The following is a 24,628-nucleotide window of genomic DNA, read 5'->3' as shown; positions in this document are numbered from 1 at the left end:
GGAGTTCATCATCACCAAGCCCTTATTATATGAAATGTTAAAAGGGCTTGCCTAAGAAAAAGAAGATGATAAAAACTATGAACAGTAAAATGACAACAAACTCACAACTATCAGCAACTAAACCTAAAAAAGCAAAAACAATAACAAAAAAATAAACTAAACAAGCAACTGGAACAGGAACAGAATAACAGAAATGCAGAGCACATGGAGGATTATAAGCCAGGAGGGAGAGAAATGGGAGAAAAGGTACAGGGAATAAGAAGCATAAATGGTAGGTACAAAATATGGGGAAGTTAAGAATGGTATAGGACATTGAGAAGTCAAAGAACTTATATATATGACCCATGGACATGAACTAAGGGGGAATTAATGCTAATGGGAGGGGAGGTGCAAGGTGGAGGGGAATAAAGGGGAAAAATGGGACAATTGTAATAGCATAATCAATAAAATACACTTAAAAACTTTTAAACTATGGGAAAAAAAGGTACTTATAATGTTCTACTCAATTTCATTCCCTTTTAAGGAATTTATTCTAGAATGGGAAGCCGTTGGTGACTTTGCCTCCTTGGCCCCTGCTGCAGTGACTACATTGGGCACTTGGCCCATGGTAAGTCCAATCATATTCTTTTCCCTGGAATATGTCATGGGAAACAGAGACAGAGCCATTCTGATGGTACTGTGTTACTGGTACAAATGTGATTATGTAGAGTTGTGTTCAGAGTGGGTACATGATGTGTCTGACAACCTACATATCCCACAAATATTGATTGACTGAAAGCCTAATATGTGCCTGGTATTGTATGAGGCAATAGGGAGCAACTCAACCACAGTGCTTGTTCTCACAAATCCTCCATTCTAGTGGTAAGGCTCCCCTTTTAGCCATGTTCAGGTGAAATTATAGAAGAGCAGAGATGAGGAGGCTAACAAGAAGTCAGTATGCAACAAACATAACTGAGCAGATGGGCAAGAAACTGTAGCCCTTGTAGGGAGAGACTTGGAAATTTCAGCTCATATAGTTTCCTTGGGGCCTAGCTATAGTCTCTATCACTATCTCTATTTTTATTGTTGCTGCTATTACTAGTTAGCCTTTATTAAGCACTTAGTATGTTCAAAGCACTAGGCTAATCTCTTGGCATGCATTTACTACTCTCAATAGCCTTATCTCTATTTGATATGTGAAGAAACTGAGGCTCTGAAATGGTAGGTTAGTTACTTCAGAATACCAGCTAGTAAATTACATAAAAAGGACTTGAAGAAGTAGGCTGAACTCTTTGCAAAAGGCTTCCATCACATTAATCTGCATCCTTAAAATATCCTGGTAATAAACTAGCTTTGTTGGATGCCTGTTCCTTACAGTCAACAGATACTTCAGGTAGTTGGTTAATGTAGCTCAGAGTGGAGACAGCAGGATCAAGTAGTTTTCTATCTTTTTATTATTATATAAAACCACAGGTATTTAAAATAGAATCATAGCCAAATAAACTCCTCTTGAAAATGTTCAAAGTTAAACATCCATGTAAGTGTTTTGACTTAAATATTCATTTCTTGAATTACATGACTAAAATGATAGGTTGCCACTTTGTGAGCATCTGAGCTCTGGCCAGATGAGGAGGAGGGAAGTGGGGCTGGTGCAGAGTCAGTACAAAGAATGCACAAATCCTATGCTCACCAAGCACTGTCTGTAAATTCAGTAAATAATACAATCTGCACATGCCTGGACCATGTGTTCTAAATGTATGTAGAGGCAGTTAATATCAATGAAATAAAGATTTATATAGTTACTGAATTCATACTGGCTTTTGTCATATAAATTCTATATCAACAGATGCTATGGAATTATATGAGAGTCTTCTTTTTATGGATCACTATTGTAAATTATATCAAAAGGGTAACTGAGTGTTTATAATGGGGAAGACAGATATATGGTTGTTTGTGACTCGCTCATTTTATACACATGGCAGGCAGCTCTTACTGATCAGGACACTCCTTGTGGAAGATCTGGGTTTAGCCTCACATGCTCATGACAGTGACCAGGAAGCCACCAACAAATTTTTGGAGTTAGCCTGTGAGACACTGGCATGTTTTGTTTAGAAAATGCAAAACTCATGTTCAATGACTATCCCTTTCTGTTTCCTAGGGCCCAGAAAGACATCAAAGATCAAAAGGTTAGTTTGATCAGATATGTCGTACTTATCTGGCTGTATCATTGTTCTTGAATTACCAAATCTAGTGCCTTATTCACTTCAGCTTGTCAAGTGGGTGTAACATTACTCAACCCTGCAGAAGGCATTAATTAACTAACGCTGTGGAGCTTCGGTAGAGAGCAGGTAGTTGAGGAGTAAATGTTATGGCATAATTGAAATTATGTCTTTTAAATCCCAAAGCAATAGAAATCTCCACCCCCCACCTCAATTTTGGGATTATTGTTCTCATCTCATTAAAAAATAGCATAGAGTCTGTGGCAAGATGGAGTGGAAGTTCTCTGGAGTTTTAATCACTAATGACCTCATCTTCAAATGGTCAGTGATAATAAACAAGAAGAAGGGATTTCCAAGGGGGCAGAGCATTAATAAGGTAAGATTTTAAAATTAAAATTTCAAGTTAATTAAAATGTCCAAAAGCACAATAAAACTGCAGAAAATCTGGCAAGGGAATGGCAGCCTGCCTGATTAATGCAAGTCAACTGTCTTCTGAGGGTAATAGTAATAATGATGAGATTATGGATGTGGAAGAACCTGCTAAAGAGAAATGTGATGTATGTGGAATACAAACTGCGTCCCAGTTACTATTTTATGGTGCACAATGGATCTTATTAAGGAGGAATAGCTGTAAGAATTACCACTGAATTGCTCAATAAAAGTATTGTGTAATTAACAGTGTTGTAGCAGCAGCTGGAGCAATGCCTCCCATTGATATTCCATATTCTCCATTTGTTTCCAGTTTGCTAAGGGGATGTGAGTTCTAACTAAGACTGTTTATTTATCCAATCACTCAGCAAACACTTACAGAGGAGGGCACAGTGCTCAGAGATGTGAGGAGTGTGATGATGAGCGAGGCACTGCTTTTGCCCTCAGGGGCCTTATGTTCAAATAGAAGAGCTAAAATAGGACTGCAATGAACTTTAATACAATACAGATTGTTTTGAGATCTTCCATGAGAGGTCGAAAGAGAGAGAAATTACTTATGATAAAAGAAATGCAATAAAGGCACTGAAGCATATGTGGCATTTGAGAAGTGCTTTGAATTTGATTTTGGTGAACATAATTTTCTACTCTGTAAGTTTTTAAATATTTGAAAAAGCTATGTGGTATGTAATGCCACCAAAGCAAGGGAGAAACTATGGAGGCATATTTTGGGTGAAGAGTGTAGTCAAACTAAATAAGGGGGGCACTAATCAATGACATGTTGAGAGAGAGATGGCACTTGAAGTAGATGCATGCAATGTCATGCAAATAGCCTTGTGCAAAGGGGACCTTGGGCATTTTGGCAGCAGGCAGTTATGACTGAGCTAGACCTGTTTGACTCCAGCTCTGCTTTAGGAAGTTACTGTGGCTACATGGTGGATTTGGGGACACAAAGCAGATCATAAACATCATTTGCGTTCTGGCAACAATAGAACATGATGGATATGATGGGGGCCTCAATATACGGGATGTGTTTTGTGAAGTGAAAAGGAGAGAACAGTTGTCAGTAACACTGTACGAGTGGGACTAATAAAGCCTGAATGAAGGAGAGGGAGTCGTCAAAGATGACCACTGACTGAGTTTGGGTTACCAGAAAGATGGCTGGATGAACATCAACAATGTGGTAGATGAAAGAGCCTTGAGAAAATAATGACAATATATTAGTACAAAGACCATGCATCTGGGGAGGTGCTTCTCCACCATGCATCTGAGGTCAGCCTCAGTAGGAGGCTGAACTTGACTTACTGCTTCTCAGGTTCTGTAATAATATTAGGTTTAGGCACTATCAGAATATGCCTGTGAGATAAGATGCATTAGCACGAAATAAGATGCTGTTTGGGCATGTACAGAAGATGATTTAGACATTATCTGTTTGGACATCGATGTATTTCAGGATCATTTAGAATGACAGCTGAGTTTTTCAGTCTTTGAGGAAAAGACAGGGTTGTGATCAGCCCAGTGCTGAAGTCCTGGAGGATTCTGGGCCTAAGATCATGGGACACAGCTGATCTGCAGTTTGGATTTTGTAAGGCCATCTTTAGGTCTCATTTTTATTTTCTTTTTAACACTAAAGAATGCTTTCCAGCCTTCCTCTTTCATTGGGCTTCTATTATTTCTGACTATCTTTTCCCCATCCAGCAGCCTTTGCTTCTGGCATCAGAGCTGATGGGCACATAAAATGTTGAAGCGTGGAAGCCAGCTGACTTGCCCAGAGTCTGATGAAGCAGAACCACTAAAATGGAGATGAAGAATTGCCAAGAAATTCAGGCTGGGGTAGATGATAGTCTGAAGGTTCCAATCCCACAGTGGGCTTATAAACTTCATTTGTTTTCAACTCCACTGCCTCCTTAGCCCCTTGTAACAGTTTTTACCAGTAAAACATAAAGTTTCTGACTTTGTTACTTCCCATTCTGTTACTTCCCATTTTGTTACTTCCCATTCTGAGTCTTAGTCCTGGTTTGGGCCCCTGCCTTCTTTAATAAGGACTAGTGCAACCTTCTGACTGGCTTTCTGGATTCTACCATCTCTTCCAAGATATCCTGTGCACAGCGTTGTAGGTTATTTTCTTTCTGAAGATTCTCAAATGTCTATATGGCTTCTAGTTGCTCCTGAATCAGATTTTAAATACTAATCCTGGTCTTTAACACTCTCCATTGTCACTGGCCTCCTCAGGGGTCCTTGTCACCGGCTGCAGCCCACTCCTTTTCCCTCTTGTTGGTAAGCAGCCTTTCTGCACTCCACGCACCACTTACTTATGGCCACATCAGAGAAGCTGCAGGCACCTTTCCTTCTTCCTAAAATGTTGTTGCTCTTCCTCTCTCCCACATGTGCCTTAGATTTCTTTTCTTTCAGAAGGTCTTTCTTGTTAAGATCAAGCAAGCTATTTCTTGGTATGAGTGGCATATATCTTTGTCACCTTAAATGTGAGTGCACTGAATGGAAGTTATTCATAGCAGCCTTGGAACCAATCTTATCCCTGTTACTAAGTTTGATTGAGAGGGGTACGCTCTTTTGCACACCTTCCCGAAGGCCTTTTCCTCCTGTATCTTTACTTCTACTTCTTTTGCTATAGGAAAGAATTACTACACAATTAATCTTAGTCTCCTGCTAAATGTAGATTCTAGAAATGTGGTTTATAGGAGACCAGAGTGCTTTCCAAAAGATACTTGGGAGAAAACAAGGTTCTATTTTCACATACATACGGAAAATCCTGCATTAAGCAGAGGGAAGTGAGGTTCTTTCTGGAGGACTATTTAGATATTTTAATAACATACCTTACAGATCTCCAAGAAGGGATGGACGTTGTATGATCCATCAGAATTGGGAATAGCTCTCCTCTCCAGGTCAGGCTCTCCTTGATTCTTTTTTTTCTTTATTTTTATTGTTGATATCATTACAGATGTCCCATGTCCCCATTTCTCCTAACTTTGCCTGTCTCCACCCAACCCCTGCCCCACCTTCCCTCTGGCCATCACCATACTGTTGTCTGTGTCTATGGTTTATACATATATGTTCTTTGGCTAATTCCTTCACCATCTTTTATTTATACCTCTGTATCTATTTTGTTCATCAGTTTATTTTGTTCATTAGATTCCACGTATAAATGAGGTCATATGGTATTTGTCTTGCTCTGACTGGCTTATTTCACTTAGCATAATAATCTCTGGGTCCATCCATACTGTCACAAAAGGTAAGAGTCCCTTTTTATGGCTATGTAGTATTCCATCATGCAAATGTACCACAGCTTTTTTATCCACTCAGCTGTTTCTAGATCTGGGCTATTGTAATGAAATGTAAATTTCAGCAAGGGATCAAGGCTGATCACAAGAGGTGTGATTGTCTTTCTATTTCCTGCATCATGCGCTGCTGTGTAGCTCTCAAGAAATACGTGGGCATTTGTTACCCTCTGTCTGTAGGTGAAAGCCTTCAGGTCCCAGAGGTGTGCAGGGCCCAGAGCCCTCAGGTCACTGTGTCTTTGGGGGAGGATGACAGAGGAAGTGCCTCCTTCCTGAAACCATGTCGCTCCCAGCACAAAAGGGCAACCATCCTAAAAATGGAATGGTGGTCCTCATCCTTGCTGTGTTCACTAGGACAGAAACTGCAGGCCAGTGGTGACAGCAAAGCCCAACATTCTTGCCTCACTCAAGTCACTTAGAGGCAGGCCCTTCTCCCTTGTCCTTAGTAGAACATTTAAAAAAGAAAACCTGGAAAACAGAAGAACAAGGAAACCTGAACACTGAAGCAACCTCAAACGTGCCTTTGTTTTGATACTATCTTTTTATAGGGAAAATTATTCAGATGATTGAGAATGTATATAGTTAAATGAAATTAATAAAAATAGCAGTATGCATTCAAAAGGACAGAATTATAAAATCATGTATCAGTGCTTAGAATGGGGCAAAGAGAAGTGCCAAACTGTAGTGAGAGACAGGAGGTAATATAGACTGTCACCCACTGTACATGTTTGCAAATGGATATTTTTAAAATAGGGTTATGACAGGTGCCCTCTATGAATGTAGAAGCCTTGACTTCCAGGCTTTGCATTGTGTATATGGGAAGAAATATGAAATACTAGTGCATTAGACAGTAGACCCAAAGTCCTTATATTTGATGCATTTTGCTTTAAATATAGGCCTTGTTCTTCAGCTTCATGTGTAATTCTATGTGATGATTGATAATCAGTTTTTAATTGTCTTATTACTAAAACATAAATCGGAAAAAGTGGAAAAGCAAACCTAATTCTAAACAATGAGGGATTTTCAAGGGCAGCCATGAGTTTCTCACATTTTGTCCCCTTGTTGCTGATTTGGAAGTTATGTGTTCCTGCTCTCCCCTAGCCCTCAACATTTTCCATTTTGCTCAAGCCCAGGAGCCTCACCCTACAGATACCTCCACTTGCATCTTCTTCTCCTCTTGCTTCCCTTCTGTTTTGGAGGAGAGTTGGTGATACTTGTCTGGTGCTCTTCATTCTTTCGTGCCCTGTTTCTGCATGAGGCTCATCCCTCTGTGACCCACCTCCCACTGGCAGCCCCTCTTCAGGGTTCCAGCATTCACTGGCCTCCAAGGACACTCTCTTGCTTCTCCTGCTATGGCTTCCCTTGCTGCCTCCATCTCCCTCTATGCTTCCCCTTTCCTCTGCCCACAGCTCTGCAAATAGTTCCTGCCAGCTGTTAAGGCCTCTTAACCTTCTGAGTTGGATCCCATTGCTTGTAGGACCCTGGCTGGTACAGGATATTTTTTGGGAAAGGTACAGAGGTCTTGGCTATTCCTCAGGTAGAGAACACCCCAGAGCAGTGACAATTTACTATTGCTGCCTAACTCCCACAAGAGGCAGGGAATGTTGCTGGATCTCAGGCCCACAGGAGGTCTCCTGGGGCACCCAGTGGGTTCCAGCATCCTGTGCTCAGTCAACCTTATGTGACCACAGAATCCCCCTTTTGGTGGGGAGCATCCTAAGAGACTAGTGTTTCACAGAACCCATTTTGCACAGCCAGAGTGTATTTCGTGGGGGTGTGGGTGGGGTGGTGGTGGAGCATGTTTAGTGGTCTGCTGGCATCAGGTGTTCAGGGTGCTGATGGAGGCCATGCAGAAACCACCTCTATATTTTAGAGATGCCCCTAAGTATGCCTCATACATTCTGCTCTTGACCTCTTATCTTCTTCAACAATGTTTAAGTGAATCTTTGCTTGATTTGAGAGATGATATACCATAGCTTTGAAATACACCCCAGTAGAGGAAGAGGACCAGTGAAGGAATGCACAGGGCCTGGTAAGGTTCTTGCCTCCTGCCTGGAGGGGGACATACTCTAGTGAGAGGAGCCAGTGCGGGGTGGTCGGACCTGCATCTCTGACCTGCTGCTTTCCTGGACTTGCTGGGAATAACACGTTCCTCTCCAAGGTGAGGGAACTTCCTTCTCCTCTCTGCTCACAGGGGGTCTGTCCCAGAGGAAGGTATGGGACTGTCAGTGCCTCTTTCGTAAAGTAGCAAACTCATGTAATTTTGCTAAGTATTGGGGAGGGTAGGCATGTTGGGGCAAGAAATGACTTGGCAAAGAGGTGTTATCATCATTGAATTTGCTGTCCTTCAGAAACAGAAAGGAGGGAATGTCAGTTTACCCTTTTGGTAACCCTGAGGACAGAACATGACAGTCAGAGGCCAGGTGGTCTCTTCAAGACATCAGGGATGAAAGCCACTGTTTATAAGGTGGGCCAATAGCAGTTCTGGGCGAACAAGAAAATGCCGTGGAGTCCTGGGAACATAGCCAGAGCCCCCAAGGGCTGTGGCTGGCTGTCTCTTTCCCCATTTTTTTGTGGAGATACCTATCTTGTAACTCTCCTAGAGTCCTCCTGAAGCCCTGTTTCTGGGACTCGCTGTTCACCCAGACCACATCCTGGAGCAATGACCCCTTGCTATGCTCATCACTCTCCCTGGTTTTCCCTCAGCCTTGCAGCACTCCTGGTGCTAAGCCATTCTGTTCTTGTCTCCCCCAGAGTCACACAGGAGAGAAACTGGATTTACTTTGAATCCGCAAATAGAGGACACCTCTTTGGGCCGGACAAATGGATTACTGGAAGTCAAATTGTAGTTATCTTGGAGGGCTCTTCCAGAAAACTCCTTCAGGCTGGCCAGGCAAGTGGCCCTCACTATCCTAGGGGACCCGAAGGGCATCTCACCTCCCTCCCACAGGGACAGCTGCCTTCTCTGCGAGTGGCATCCCTGGAGTTATGCAGCTGGCAGCCTTGCCACTAGTGCTCCCACGAGGGCCAACAGTCCTTGTCCATCAGGGCTGGGGCCTGGTTCATCTTCGTGCTGTGGGAGGAGATTGCAGGCTGAGAGGCTTCCATCGCCTAGCATCTCTTTTCTCTCGGCTCTGGGAGGGATCTGCTCAACCAAACAGCAGACAATGACCCACTGCACAAGCAGTTCTGTTCTCCAGCCCAACCCTTTGCCTTCTTGCCAAAAACCTGGGCAGGGAGGAAATTACGAGACAAAGCCTCTCCCTCCTATAATTATTCCTGATTATCTTTCAGAATACCACTTAGGCTGAACCTCTGCTCTGCAGCTGTCCCTGAGCTCATTTGACACTAAACAACTAAACAACGTGTCCTGGTTTGGCCAGATTTTCCCTTTTTATCACTGGGAGTCCTACTCCCAGGAGTCTCACAGTCCCAGCCAGCCCAGTGCTTGGTCACCCTCCCTCACGCTCCTCTCCCCTGTGAGCCTGCATGTGTGTTACTGTACACATCTCACTGTATATCCACTGTGTCTTACCTGTTAGACTGTGGGCTCCAGAGACAAAGGGGGTTCTGTCTGGTTCATTTTTATCTGCTCTTGTGGCTGGTACTAGTAGGTGCGCCATAAAAATTTGTTGACCATGGATTGCTGCTCAAGGCATACATGCTGGATGAACGGCTCTAATCCCCACTGAAGTCTTAGGAACTGGCCAGGCAGAAACTTCTGCTGAAGAATTTGCACTGAGGACGCCTCAATACTTCACATATCTGACAGGGTCTTTGCTCTATTCCTGATGAGAAAAATGGGGAGACTCAAACTTTGCAATAATTATGGCTCCCTCTTCGTCTGGAATCGCTCCCTGTAGTACATAAACTTGTATTATTTGATAATGATTGGAGTTTTCTAAATATTTATTGTAGAAAAACAAAAAAACATAAAGAATAACATAACCCACAATTCCATCATTGTAGAAAATCACTGTTATTTTGTATATATCCTTTGCAAAACAAAAATTAAATCATAATAATGTAGCATAGTATAAACTGAACATTTTTCCTTGTATCTTAGTCCACTTAGGCTAAACAGAAATATAACAAAAATACCATAGATTGGATGGCTTAAACAACAAAGATTTATTCCTCATAGTTCTGGAGTCTAAGAAGCTTGAGATCAAGGCACTGGCAGATTTGGCATCTGGTGAGAACCTGCTTTCTGGTTCATGGATGGCTCTCTTCTCTGGCAAAAGAGAGCTCTCTGGAGGCTCTTTTATAAGGTCACTGATCCCATCATGGGGGCTCCACCCTCATGACCTAATCATGTCCAAAGGCTCCAGATACTGTCACATTGGGGATCAAGTTTCCAGTGTGAATCTTTTGTTTTTAGAGTATATTTTATTGATTATGATATTACAGTTTTCCCAATATTTCTCCTTTATCTCCCCTCCACCCAGCACCCCCCAACCCTCCAGCATTCCCCCACTCCTTAGTTCATGTCCATGGGTTGTACATATAAATTCTTTGAATTCTGTTTCCTATACCACTTTTGACCTCTCCCCATCTATTTTATGTCTACCAATTATGCTTCTTCCCTGTACCTTTTCCCCACTACTCCTCCCCTCCTCCTTCCCACTGAAAACCCTCCATATGATATCCATTTCTCTGATTCTATTCCTGTTCTAGTTGTTTGCTGAGTTTTTGGTTTTGTTGTTTTTTTTTTTAAGGTTCATTTGTTGATAGTTGTGATTTTGGTGCCATTTTACTGTTCAGAGTTTTTGATCTTCTTCAATTTCTTAGATAACTCCCTTTAACATTTCATATAATAAGGGCTTGGTGATAATGAGCTCCTTTAACTTGACTTTATCTGGGAAGTGCTTTATCTGCCCTTCCATTCCAAATGATAGCTTGGCTGGATAGTCATCTTGGATGTAAGTCCTTGCCTTTCATGACTTGGAATACTTCTTTCCAGCCCCTTCTTGCCTGTAAGGTCTCTTTTGAGAAATCAGCTAACAGTCTAATTGGAACTCCTTGGTAGGTAACAGTCTCCTTCTCTTGCTGCTTCTAGTATTCTCTCCTTCATTTTAATCCTGGGTAATGTAATGATGATGTGCCTTGGTGTGTTCCTCCTTGGGTCCAACTTCTTTGGGATTCTCTGAGCTTCCTGGACTTCTTAGAAGTCTATTTCCTTTGCCAGATTGGGAAAGTTCTCCATTATTTTTTTAAAATAAGTTTTCCATTTCTTGCTCTTCCTCTTCTCCTTCTGGCACCCCTGTGATTTGGATGTTGTAATGTTTCAAGATGTCCTGGAGGTTCCTAAGCCTCTCCTCGCTTTTTTTGAATTCTTGTTTTTTCATTCTGTTCTGGTTGAATGTTTATTTCTTCCTTTTGGTCAAAATTGTTGATTTGAGTCCCAGTTTCCTTCCCTTCACTGTTGGTTCTCTATGTATTTTTCTTTATTTCACTTTGCAGAACCCTCACTTTTTCCTGTGTTTTCTGACCATACTCTACCATTTCTGTGAGCATCCTGATTACCAGTGTTTTGAACTGTGCATCTGATAGGCTGGCTATTTCTTCATGGCTTAGTTTTCTTCTTTCACTGGGATATATATATATATATATATATATATATATATATATATATATTTGTCTCATCTCTCCTGTTTCATAGTAAGAGGCAGAGCCTTAGGTATTCGCCAGGGTGGGGCAATCCAGGTCACTGTGCTGTAGTGCTGTATGTGGGGGAGGGGTCAAAAAGGGGACAATGCCTCTTGCTTGGCTCTCTGCAGACTTTCAATCACTTCCTCTGCTACCCACAAGCAAATTGGGCTCTTCTGGTCCTGATTCCTGGGTGGGTGGGTTTGTGTACCTTCTAGGATCCTGTGGGTCTCTCTAACAAACTCTCCTGTGAGTCTGGGAGTTTCTCTTGCTGCCTCAACACCGACAGGTGTTTATAGCCAGAGGTTTTGAGGCTTTCTTTTCCCATGTTGGAAGCTTCAGTTGTGCAGTCTGTCTCACTCTCCATTTGTTTCCCCCAGTTTATTTGCACACAAATGTGGGACTTCCCAGTCCACCAGCCACTGCCTCACCTACCGGGTCCTCTAGCTGCCACCTTGCTTAGTGGCCTCTTGGTCCTACCTGTCCATCTCCACCCCTAGTGGTCTGAATGAATATTTTTTTCTTTCACTCCTTGGTTGTTGGACTTCCATACAGTTCAATTTTCTGGTTGTTTTTTGTTTTTATATTTGTTGTTGTTCTTCTTCTGGGTGTGTGAGTAGACAAAGTGTATCTACATATGCTTCCTTCTTGGCATGAAATCTATTTATGTATTTTTAGTATGTTGAGCAATTAATCATAAAAAACACACTTTAAAGACTTTTTATAAAAAAAAGGATTGGAGTTTTTATTTATGTATATTGAGCATGTTGAGCAATTAATCATAGCACATATAAGATTAATATTAAAATATGCTGATTAAAGAAAACAAGTCATGGAAGAGAAAATCCCCCACACTGTAGAGATATTTATTGTTAACATGTTGGTGTCTGTCTTTTCAGACATTTCCTGTGCATGGCCTCCCATGCTCATGTACATGCATACACATAACATAGGAAAGGTGGAGCATCTCTTTATATTCTTATTGGCTATTTGAATTGCTAATTTCTGGAGTGTTTGTTCATGAGATTTTTCTCTTTAGCTTCAATTTCTCATCAATCTTTTTTTCTCTTTGAGCTTCAACTTTTCATACAGATTCATATGGTCAATTTAGCATATTAGGGCTATCAAACATTTTGTTTTAAAATTTTAGCACTATCTCCTTTACAGTTTAACTTCTTTTAGCCATCTTTTTCTCTTTAGAACTTTACATTTTAATGGAGTCTAAGATACCAACATTATATTTTTAGTTTCTGCCTTTGGCCTAATGTAAGAAAGGCCTCAGCTACTTCTAAACAACAACAAAAAAATCTATTACTAAGTATGGATTCCCTTTTTATGTTTTAATTTGTAATCCATCTGGAATTCATCTGGCATAAGGAATTATACAGTAAGGGTTCAAATTTACTTTTTCCCCCTAGAACTCCAGCTAATTGTTCCAATGTCTTTTTCCCTTTAATAAGAAATGCTAGCATGTATATATGTCATGTTCCCATTATTCTTATTCTCTGAAGTTGCAGTTTTGATTTTTTTTTACCATAACCAGTGCAATTTAGAATGGTCTAATCCCTCATGGGTAAACTTCGTTTGTTGTTTGTTTCCATGATATTAATCTCTTCACAGCTGGTTTTATTCTGTTGTGGTCAGTAAATGTGGTCTTAACTAGCTGGAATTTATTAAGGTTTCCTCTGTGATGTAATATGGTTCAATTTCTGTTAATGTTACATTTCGTGAATATTGACAAAAAGATATACAACCTCTATACAGCAGGCACCTCTCCCCCTTGTTTTATATCTATAGCTTCCATCACTGCCAAATGTGTGTTTGTGCTTTTTCAAAAGAGGGGTCTATGGTTTGGAACTTGGTTTGTTGGGGAAGAAGTCCTTACTGACCTTTATATTAAGTAATTGCTTAATTTGCTGGAGAGTTTTTTTCCAGTTTTATTGAGATAGAATTGATATATAACACTATGTAAGTTTAAGATGTACAATATAATGACCTGAAATATGTATATATTGCAATATGATTACTGCAAGTTTAGTTAACATCCATCATCTCATATAAATATACATTTTTTTCTTGTAACAACAACTCTTAGGATCTACTCTCTTAGAAACTTTCAATTATACCATTTAGCAGTGTTAACTATACTCATGATTATTTTACTACAGCATTCTGCACAAGGTTTGGGGGTCAAATTTTTATGTAATAAATTAATTTTTAATCTAATTAAAATATTATATAATAATAAAAATTATATAATAAAAATTTATAAAAATAGTTATTCTACTCCTTTGAACCATGCTGAATTATTTTATTTTAGATCTATCTCTTAAATATAGAATACAGTTGAGTTTAGTGTTTTCATTCAATATGAGCTTTTCCCCATTGATGGCTTAACATACATTTATGTATGGTTGTTATATTGGTTATATTCTTATTTAATCTATATTCATGGTGGGTGGTATAACTTGTTCTCAGTTATTCATGATGCCCCCACTTGACCGTATTCCTAGTAGGCAGAGTGTACTCTCCTTCCTGCACCCATGACTTTGGCTTTGTCGTGGGCTTGCTCTGACCAATGCAGAGAGGATGACAGGAACTGTGGTTGGTTGTGAGCAGGCCGTTAAGAAGCAGCTTGAGTTGGCTTATCCCTCTTGCCCCCTAGCATAAGAAGACCCCAGACAATGGGCTGCCTCTATCTTGGGATACACTGTAGAAGAACTGTGAGCAAGAAATACATGCTGGTAGTGGTAAGTCATTGAGATTTTGGGTTATTTATTACTATTTTGTTCTTCCTTCCCTTCTGTCTACCATAAAAAAGCCATTAGCGGGGCAGAATGAAGTAGGCATCCCAGGCAGGGATCAGGGCCTATGTCTGGGGCTGCCTGGGGCTGCCTGGGGCTGCCTGGGGCTGAGAGATTGGCCACACACTGGGAGACTGAGGAATCTGCTGAGGATAATGGGGTTCAGGTATCTTGCTAATGGGAAAAGAGAAAACTTACATGAGAGTGGGGAAAATGTAGAATTAGAATTGCCAGATTTAGCAAATAAAAATATAGGCTACCATTTGGGACATATTTATGCTAATAATTTTTGTTTCTTTTTCTCTGAAATTCAAATTGAACTGGGCACCTTACATTTTATCTGACAACTCTAACTAGAATAAACCCCATAGTGTTGGATTGGAATTAGAAAAGCCAGTATGAACTCTTAGTTTTTAATATATAGAGATAAATGTAGATGTAAGTGTGGGGTACATGCATATTGTGAGTATTGTGTGTGTGTGATGTATACACACATATATTTTCTAGCTCTGCCTTCAATGGGACTGGGGACAATAACATCCTACTAGCTATGAGCACACTTAGTATCCAGTTCTTAGTTTCCAAATACTCCTAGAAGCCTTAGTTCCTTTACCAAACAATACATTTCAACTCATACTTCTTAATTTACTTCCAAATAATATACTTAAACTTATATTTATCAATTTATTACTTCAGGATGAAAGCAGTATTGATGGATTTTGGAAGACAAAATGAGGAAATTAGCACACTTGCTCTTTCTTCTGCTTCCTTACTCTTCCTCTTCTTTTAAGATGTTCTGAGATTTTGTCCTGTGTTATGTAGGTTTTTCAAGAATAACATTTAGAAATTGTTGTGGAACCATAATAACTTCAGTTACTTAGATTTAGCAATGTGTTCAATTGGCTTCAGTATTATTTCAATTTCTCTCAATTGGTGGACTTGTTTTTAGTGTTTTTTAGGAAAGGTGCTTAGGTGATAAAACTTTCTGATGTTTGCATATTTTTTAATATTTTATTTTTTAAAATATATATTTGTATATGTTTGGGTCTTCTCCTTTCCTTGTATATTGCAGGCATTGCTCCACTGCTTTTTGCCATTTCCTGTTTCTCAAGGGAAGTCTGAGAGTTATCTCATTTCTTTCTTATGCCAGTAAGTTATTACTTCTGCCTGAATACTTATTGGACACTTTCCTCGTATTTGAAATTCAAAAACTTGCCAGATTTGGTTTGCTGTGAGTTTATTATTTTTATCTGGAACAGAGGGAGCCTTCTGAGCTCAATACAAATCATCCTTCATTTCATAAACATTTAAATCTATTGTGAATTTGAATGTTGTTTGTTGCTTTTCTGTGGGTATTTCATTCAGGCATAGCAGTTGCTTATGTATTAGATCTTCGCTGATGGTCTGCCACATCCGCCATAACCCATCCATTTGCTTTCATCTTTCTAATCCTTTTCCTGTTCATGTTGGTTGATTTTCATAAAGCTATGCTCTGTGCTGTCATCATAATTCTATAGATTTAATTATGCTTGTAATAACATCTTAAAATTCTATGCTATTATTTATCTCAAACATATTGTATTTACTTTGCTCTTCTAATTGCCTTTTGATCCCAGTGTATCTTGTTCTGTCATCTTTCATTCCATTTCTCTGATTATCTTGGGGATGCAAAGTAGTCGTCTCAAAACTTCTTTGGTTTCCTATATCAAATAATCATCTAAGCTGTTCTGTATTCATTACATCTGGTTTCCATTCCCTCTTTTTTTTTGTTGTTGAAAAATTATTGTTCAGGTATCATGTTGGTATATTGTTCAGGTATCATTTTGAACAGGGAAATTTCTTTCCTGGATGGCCCTTTGTTCTAATTAGTTTCTGTAGGGTTTCATTGTATTCTTCAGCTAGCAATTGTTGGGATGCTGTCTGTCTGTCTTGATCTGGAGCCTGAGGCTCAGTGTTCACATTTTCTGTGTAGCCATTGAACTGCCTGAGTTGGATGCAAATGAAGAATGGTATGAGGCACTGTAGCCATGAAAATGGTCTTTCCAGTCAGTACATTTTTTAGTTTTAGGAATAGTAGATGTCTAAGCAGGACACAGAAACAATTTGAGCACTTTAAACAGAGGGAATTGAATGCTGGGATTGGTCACATGGATGGTGAAAGAGCTGGGAAGGCAAACAGGGAACAGTGAGGTGACTCAGAGATTGGCAACAACAGGAAGTCCTCAAACCACAGGATGGAGCCAGCTGCTGGAGTCACCTGGCCAAAGCTAGATGGTTGAAGGCTTTGTCCAGTGGGAACAGGAGCCATGGAGAAAACAGTCACTATTGAGCTGTGTCTGGAGGCATAGAAGAAAGGGGCAAAATACTCCAATTTCTTCTCCTACCCTTTAATCTCTCAGCAGTGCCTTCCACTGGCCAAATTTTCCAGGAACAAGCTGTCACAGGAGCCCAGACAATGCAGCCTAGAGCTTCAGCTGCTTTGCAGAAAGGACTAGAGCCTAGGGAAGGTGAGGATGGATCTGAGAGTAATAGATCAGGACTGGAACAAGAGTTTTTCCTGCCATAAAGGTTCTTTGTGTGTATGTATGTATAGGTTCTAAAACACTGAAATGTTTTAGGGCTATTTGATAATCCAGAAAGTTTGTGTTAGAGATACCACATATGACACAGCAGCTGTATTGCACCTTCTCCTTAGTTAAGTCTGTGGTAATCTGTGTGCTGAAGTGAGCCCGCACTGGCCTCTGGGAGCTGATTATTACATTTTCAGGAGCCTTGTGAGCTGGTTGTTAATCCTATGGTGGGAACACTATGCCAAAGCAATCGGCAAATGCTATGAAGCAAGCCTTCCCGCACCACTGGAGAGCCAGTTGTTAACTATTTATCAGTACAGCACTGGTGGTAATCCACTGTCATCTGGCATAATCAGTACAGTTTTTGTGCAGGGTAGAGTGGTGAATTAAATAGTGAATTAAATTACATGGTGATCATTGTTCCTGTATCCTTTAAAATTTTGATAATGGCACTAATTTTTCTATTTCTCCTTGAGATATATTGTTTTTTGATGTTTACTCTCTTGGGTGGAGGACAGCTGGGGCATTTCAGAACTGTCCACTTTACTTTTTTCATCACAATGGCTCTTATCCCACAAATCAAGATTCCAATATGAGCATTCTGTCATTTATTGGGTATGCCCATTCAGTTATGTACTTGGGTGTGGAAAAATGATCACTGGATGGGTCCATGGACTGAGTGGACCCATCATCATTTGGATCTGTGTCATGTCCAGGCTTCACATTCCTTGATTATAATGGAGGGCACAATGGTGCCATGTCATTGGGAATCAAAATCAAAATCAACTCAGACCCTGGGTCCAACAATCTTGGCAACTTCCCATTTCCCACTGAATGTTTACCTGAGTAAATGGCATAGTTCACTTTGGAGGATGAGCTGGGAGATTTACTACTGACTCTGCTTGCTGTGGTGTGGCAAGGTCTTCGTTCATGGGATCCGACTTCTCCTTCAGTCATTCTGGAAATGAGAACTGGCTCATGTCCAGAAGCCTGGCAAATGATCATGACTTTTCATTTGGGAAGCTGCCTGCAGACTCCTCATCAGCCATTCTTGATTTCTTTTGTTGGATAATGTGTGTAATACCCTTGCTGGCTGTCTATCAACCTTGCCAGCCTAGGAACACCGTGTTCTGTCTACCATCTTCACAGCTCTCTGAGAGTCCCTGCTGCTACTCTGACCTTGATTTCATTGTGAGAACTGTGTTCCCCTTGGTTCAGATGGTGACACACTGCAGCCAGGACTCTGTTATTTCAAGATTCCCATTGCTTTCAATGAGCTCAGATCTGTAATGGTACCTCCTATTCCTGGCCATGGCTACAGAGGACTGCCACTACTAAGCTTCTCAACAATGTTGGTGTCCCTTTCACAAGCATGTTCCTTACCTCTTTGGTAAAAGGATGTTCTATGGGCCCTCTCTTGGCACATTGCTGGCTGATGGGTGGTTTCCAGACTCACCTGGTATACCTGGTCTAGCATGCCCAATATCAGTTTTGATATTTGATAGTTTTGTGGTTTCCAGACTCACCTGGTATACCTGGTCTAGCATGCCCAATATCAGTTTTGATATTTCTAATTCATTGGGCCATTCACGTGGGTCATGATATTCTCCAAGCTTCTAAGAGCCATCTTAGCAGTGGGATACTTGCCTACACTTATGCATCATGGGAGGATGCTCAATGCTGATAAACTCCTTTGTCCAGCTTTATATCTTTCAGCATCCATTCCCATGCATACTCTCCCCACTCCTGCTGGCACATATTGGTAGGGTCTTACAGCTCCTTTGATGTGTGATTCCCACCATTCCTTAGCTGACCCAGCACATTCTAGTTAAGAGGTGCTGAGATTTCACCCTGTTATTTGTCTGGTTCTCAGCAAGGGCAGTTGGGAGCAAGGATATTCTTTTAAGGCACACCATCAGGGGTCAGTCAGGAGACAGAAACCATACAAATAATTTGAACAGAGAAAACTTAATCTAAAGAGTTATTAATTAGTAAAAGATATTTAACTACAAAAGAGAATAAGAGAGGACTCTAAGGAATATAGATATAGCACAAGTGGAAAGCAGCTGGTACTGCTGGGGCTGAGGAGGCACGAATGAGGAAGGGACTGAGAACTTAGAGACATTTCGTCTGTCTGGACCTCCTTGGAAGGGTTACCGGAGGATGCAGGGAGGAGGCTGGGGCTGGTCCACAAGGGCTGGCGAGGTGAGCAACACCAGGCCCCTTGCTTGCTGATCTGCTGGCAATCAGGCCCAAGAAAAATGGCACGATGGAATCAGAAAGAACTCCTTGCTCTGGCTATGGCCTTGTGGTGTCACTCCAGTGCCCTCTGCTGACAGAGATATTGCACCATCTGAAAGGGAGAAAATGGTTAGGACCACAAATTGTGACTACTCTCCTTTAAAAGGGTAGCTTACAAAGTTAGCCCTTAGCTGACATCTGGGAAATTGGATTTGGGAGAGATTCCACAATTCTCAGAACAGCTAAGAGTGGCTCACTGTGCCTTCACTGCTTGTGCAAACTATATGGTTTATGACAAACACCTGCCTTCCTCCTGGAGTACGGAATTGGGGTAGGTGCCAGGCAGAGGCTGCCTACATGACCAGTCCTCAGTAAAAACTCCGGGCACTGGATCTTTAACAAGCTTTGCCAATTTCTAACATTTTACACATGTTGTTACAACTTGTTGCTGGGAGAATTGGGTGCATCCTGTGTGAGTCCTCTGGGAGAGGATCCTGGGAAGCTTGCATCTGATTCCCCCTGGACTTCACCTTATGTGCCTTTTCCCTTTGCTGACTTTAATTGTAACCTTTGCGCTAATAAACCATAACCATGAGTATGACAATATGCAAGTCCTAAAAGTCCTCCTTGCAAATCATCAAACTTTGTGGTCCCAAAGGCCTCTGACTTACAAGTAAGTTAGTTGGTGGGGGGCACTTCAAGCAAGGGAAGTGCTCAGGCTCGGGAACATCTGGGAGCTAAAAATTCTTAACTGTATTATTCAAATATCTCCATTGCAAGCCTCGGGATCTGACACTTTACCTGTTAGGGCCCAGCAGAAGAAACTTCCCAGCAGGAGAATTTAACTTTCTCTGAAACTCTGCTACACGTGGTTTCTCAGGTCTCTACAAATTTGCTTGAATTGTTGAACAATCATCCTAAGCTTGTTATAATCTTTCTTGAATAAATCAGAGGCCCTCAGCAATAGCTGCTCCATGTCTTCGTATTGAACACATCTCTCATACCTCTCATGGTCCAGAGATATTGCACGAGACAGTGCATCCACTACCACCAGTGACGGTGTGACCAGTTACACCACCGCAGCACACCAGGGCTGAGCTTTTCTCTGCCCAGCACATGGTGGGCTCCTCATTCGCATCCCATGGTTGATCCAGCTGTTCCACCTCCAACATCCCTGTTACTTACTACTGTGATGACTGGGATTTAATTATACACGTGTAACAATTTTTGGAGCTTACTATGTGATTGTACATGAAGGATCCCCTTTATTTCTGGAACTGTTGTGCAGGTAGACAGTGGGATTACACTTATTTCCATGCTCAGATGAGGAAAGGAAGCCACTGAGGTCAGATTAGCCTAAAGTCAGGATCCTATAAAGTGGCAGATTCAGAAAGTAAACCCAGATTTTTCTGAGTCCAGCTAAGTCCTCTCTCTCTTTTCTACCACTTTGTGCTGCCTTTCCAAAGAATGGGACATTTTGGCTCTATAGTAGGTAAGGAATTTGCTTGGCTTGCATTTTCTTATTCAAACTCTTATGATCATTTTAGTATGATGTGGTTGGTGACAATCTCAACCAGATACTTTTGACCTAAAAGAACCAAGGGCATATGAAAGTGCTGCTTGTCAGCCGTCAACCTTTAATGTGCAAACTAGTCACTTGGGGACCTTAAATGTTAAAATGTACATTCTGATTCAGGGAGTCTGTATTTCTGACAAGCCTCCAGTTTGACACTAATTATCCTGGTTTTTGACCTCACAGAGCAACTAGGTTCTTAATAGTTCTTGAGGAATTAAAGCAAATGAATTCAGGAACAATGACATTTCTTTATTTTCAACTTTTCAGTTTGGTAAAATGAAAAATATTTCTTCATATGAATTCAATACATAAATACTTGCTAAAAAAGTAAGAAAAAATAAAGTTGCAAAAATTATTAGACTTTAACCAGCCTCAAGATTAAAATAATGATTTCTAACAGCTTTATTCAGGTATTTAATTGGTGAAGCTCAAACAGTGAGGCGACTGTCCTATACGAAGAGTACAGTTTTGCAAGTACAAGTCAAAAGGCACAGCTAAATTTGGACTGATACATTCTGACCTGCATAAATGATTCCAGAGAATCATAGTTGTACTAGGTGATGTTTACAAGACTCAAGCCAGATTATTAGAAGTTTCCAAGTAGACCTCAGGGAAGTTTCAGGCTGTCTGTGATAAACTTTAGAAATCCCTCTGAATGACATCCTACAAAAGGCCTGTTCTTGGACCCCCAACCATTTTCTAGTTTCTATGTTGCCACTGACTCTAGCCTTTCCTCAGGCTGCAGAGGCCAGCACAGGTATTGGGGCTAGAGCAGGGCGTGGCCACCAACATCATTGTCAGGGTTAAAAACTGGGGTAAAGGCCACTGACATCTAAAGTAATGGCAGCCTTGAAAACAGGGATTGGTTTCTTAATCTTAGGACATTTGATGGCCTTATCTTAAATATACAAAGCCTACCTCTGACTTTTTCAGAAAAAAAATAAAATAAAACAGAAAAGAAAAACCCTTCAGGCAATTCAACTAAATCCCCCTTTCTCTTACTGTTGTACTGAACCACACAGCCAGCCTGTGTAGAGTCCTATTCTTGACTGCTGTGGTACTCAAATGACAAAATATTTCCACTCAAAGTTTTGGGAGTTTTTACCTCCCTCCCTCTTTTCTCATTTACATGACAGCACATAAGTGTGGGCTAGTGATACTTTTATGGACTCTTCCCTTCAAGAAGCTATGCTTCCAGGCTGACAATTCAATGTATTTATCTATTTGTCTACCCATCCACCCATTTATTTATTTGTTGTGTAAGGTAATAGCTTATGGTACTTACCCAGTGCCAGCTGTTTGCAGGATGCCGAGAGCAGGTGGTCTGGGAGGCCTCTGATGAATTGCAAAAGACACTCACCAGCTGCCGACACTGTGTGTAATGAGCAAACCTGCAAAAATCTTTATTTTCAATTGGATTGTACCTTTAAGTAAGCAAGGGAGACAGCCAGTATAACTACAGACCATGACCAACAACCCACATAAACAGTGTGCAAACACAAGTGATTAATGTACCAGTATTTCAAAACATCTAAAGCTAATGAGTCAGATTTACTAGGGTGCACAAAAGAGGGGGAGAGCGGGTGGGGGAGGAGAGAACAACTTAATGGGCCTTAATGGCCTTGAGCTGAAGCCTAAAAATTCTCCTGCCTGCGGTCCACTGTGCCATGGAGCTGTTAAACAAACACCCTGCCACCCATGAAGGCTATTTCCTTGCTGGCCATTTAGGGGGTTGTTCCAGTTTTAGGACAGAGTGAGGGGAGCAAGCTGGTGACCACCGTACCCTCCAGTGATCTCTGATGATATGCAGGGATAATGGGTTACAAAGACAGACATTAATAAGGTAAGATAAGAGGGGGGAGGTTTATTAATTTTTCAAGTAAGTTAGGATGCCCTAGGGCATGGTAAAAGTGTAAAGAATCTGGTGAGCAATGAGGGGCTTGGCTGATTAATGCAAGTCAGCTGTCCTCTGAGGGCCATAGCAATAATGATGAGATTATGGAAGAACCTACTGAAGACAAATGAGACGCATGTGGAATAAAAACTAAGTGTCCTAGTTCATCTTTTGGAGTGCCTGGTGGATTTTCATGAAGGAAGAACAGGGGTACACAAGGCGGCCTGAGGAGGTGACCAGCCGGACCGGGGATGAGCTTGCTCTGTGCCAATGCATCCACCCGTTCTTTCACGAATTCTGGGCTGGCCTGGCCTGGAGAAGTCTTGAAAGGGAAGTGAGCCACAGAATCCCTTTCTACACAGGCAGGTGGAGTGGGGCTGGGTGCCCCTACACTGTCCCCACGTCTGCATTCAGTGTCTGCATTCACTGCGATGTGACTGTTTCCTCCAGGTGTGCCAGAAGCTGGGCTTCCTTTATCCTTCAGATGCCCCCAGGCTGCTTCTGCTTTGCTGCAGCTACTGCCTGATGAATTCGGAGCTGGTGAAAAGGACACTGGAATTATTTCTCCTGTCCTTTTTGAGACTGCTCACTAGATGTTATATTCTCTTTCCCTGCCTTTGTCGTCTTGCTCGCGCACACCTCTCTTTGCTTCGATGCCTCCCTGGAATGCCTCCCAGTCTGCAGCTCTCAGCTGAGGCATGGGAAGGCAGGCCGCACTCTGCTCTGTGTGGGGGAGATTAATGGTGGCCCTTGAACTTCAAAGTGCAGCATTATTTGAGGAGCTTGCTGAAAAGGCAGCTTCGGGTCCTAGCCTCCAGAAAGTTCAAATTAGGACCCAGGAAAATGCCTTTTAGCAGGTACTTCATAAATGGTTCTATGCTAGCAGTCCTCAGATTAGTTTGGGAAACACTTCAACAAAATGTGAGATTGACTAAAGGTTGCCCCCAAGGGGCTCTTCTGAATGTCGAAGTGCCTGCAATTGCACTGTGGATGGTTTATTTCTTTACACTAGTTCACTAAGACTGGAGGAGTTTAGGGCAAAATGTAGGCTTCCTCTCCCCACTTCTCTGCAGGCAGGGGTGCCCCTCAAATCATTTTTAGAAATGATCCTCTCAGGGTGAGTATATTTACCAGGTTAGAGCAAGACTATCAGAGTTGTGGTGTCAAGTTTAAAAGGAGGAGATAAAGAAGCAGAGAATAGTCTGGAAAATCAAGGATTGTTAGTGAGGCAGAGAGGAGAGAGAGGGAGGAGGAGGCTGTGGGTGAAGCTATCAATTATTTTTTTTATAGAGAAGTATTTATTTTCAAATGAAATCTAAATGAAAACCCTGATGTAGAAAGCTGGTTAAATGATAATGTATCAATACCTGCTTGTTTTATTTCAAATTAATGATGATCTTTATAAAACCAGTAAATTATAAAAATGAAGGTGTGTGAATGATTAGCAACATTAAGAATTGGAGATTACAGGTAACCATTCAGCCTTAGATTGGCAGATTCACTCAGTTGCAAATTATTTGTTGATAGCTGGCTTTGCAATTTTGGGAGACATCCTGAATCTAATTGATCTGGATTTTTGCACAAGAAATAGCAGGAAATTTGTATTTTAAAGTTGGGTCATGGATGATCTTCAGTAAGTGCTCAAATTTCTCTTATAGGAAAGTCACCTGAAAAGCAATCAGGACATGAAAACAAGAGTTAAACCATCCATGGGACATGAGATGGGACAACATGACTTACTCTTGTACCAGCAGAATTTGCCCTGCAACAAGGGGACCCCTGGCAGATCCATGGACCCTCATTGGCATTTAATTGGGTTCTTCACTCATGTGCTTTAATGTGTAGTTCCTATACAATTTATATGAATAGTCATGCACAAGCTGAATTTATAAAAACATGCTACAACATCCCTACTCAATTACTACCCCACATAGTTACTAGAAACTGCAGGAAAATCTTTATTTTAAAATCTTC

The sequence above is a fragment of the Phyllostomus discolor genome, chromosome 9, assembly GCF_004126475.2.
Source record: "Phyllostomus discolor isolate MPI-MPIP mPhyDis1 chromosome 9, mPhyDis1.pri.v3, whole genome shotgun sequence".
In the NCBI taxonomy this organism is placed as follows: Eukaryota; Metazoa; Chordata; class Mammalia; order Chiroptera; family Phyllostomidae; genus Phyllostomus; species Phyllostomus discolor.
This window is presented reverse-complemented; position numbering follows the sequence as displayed.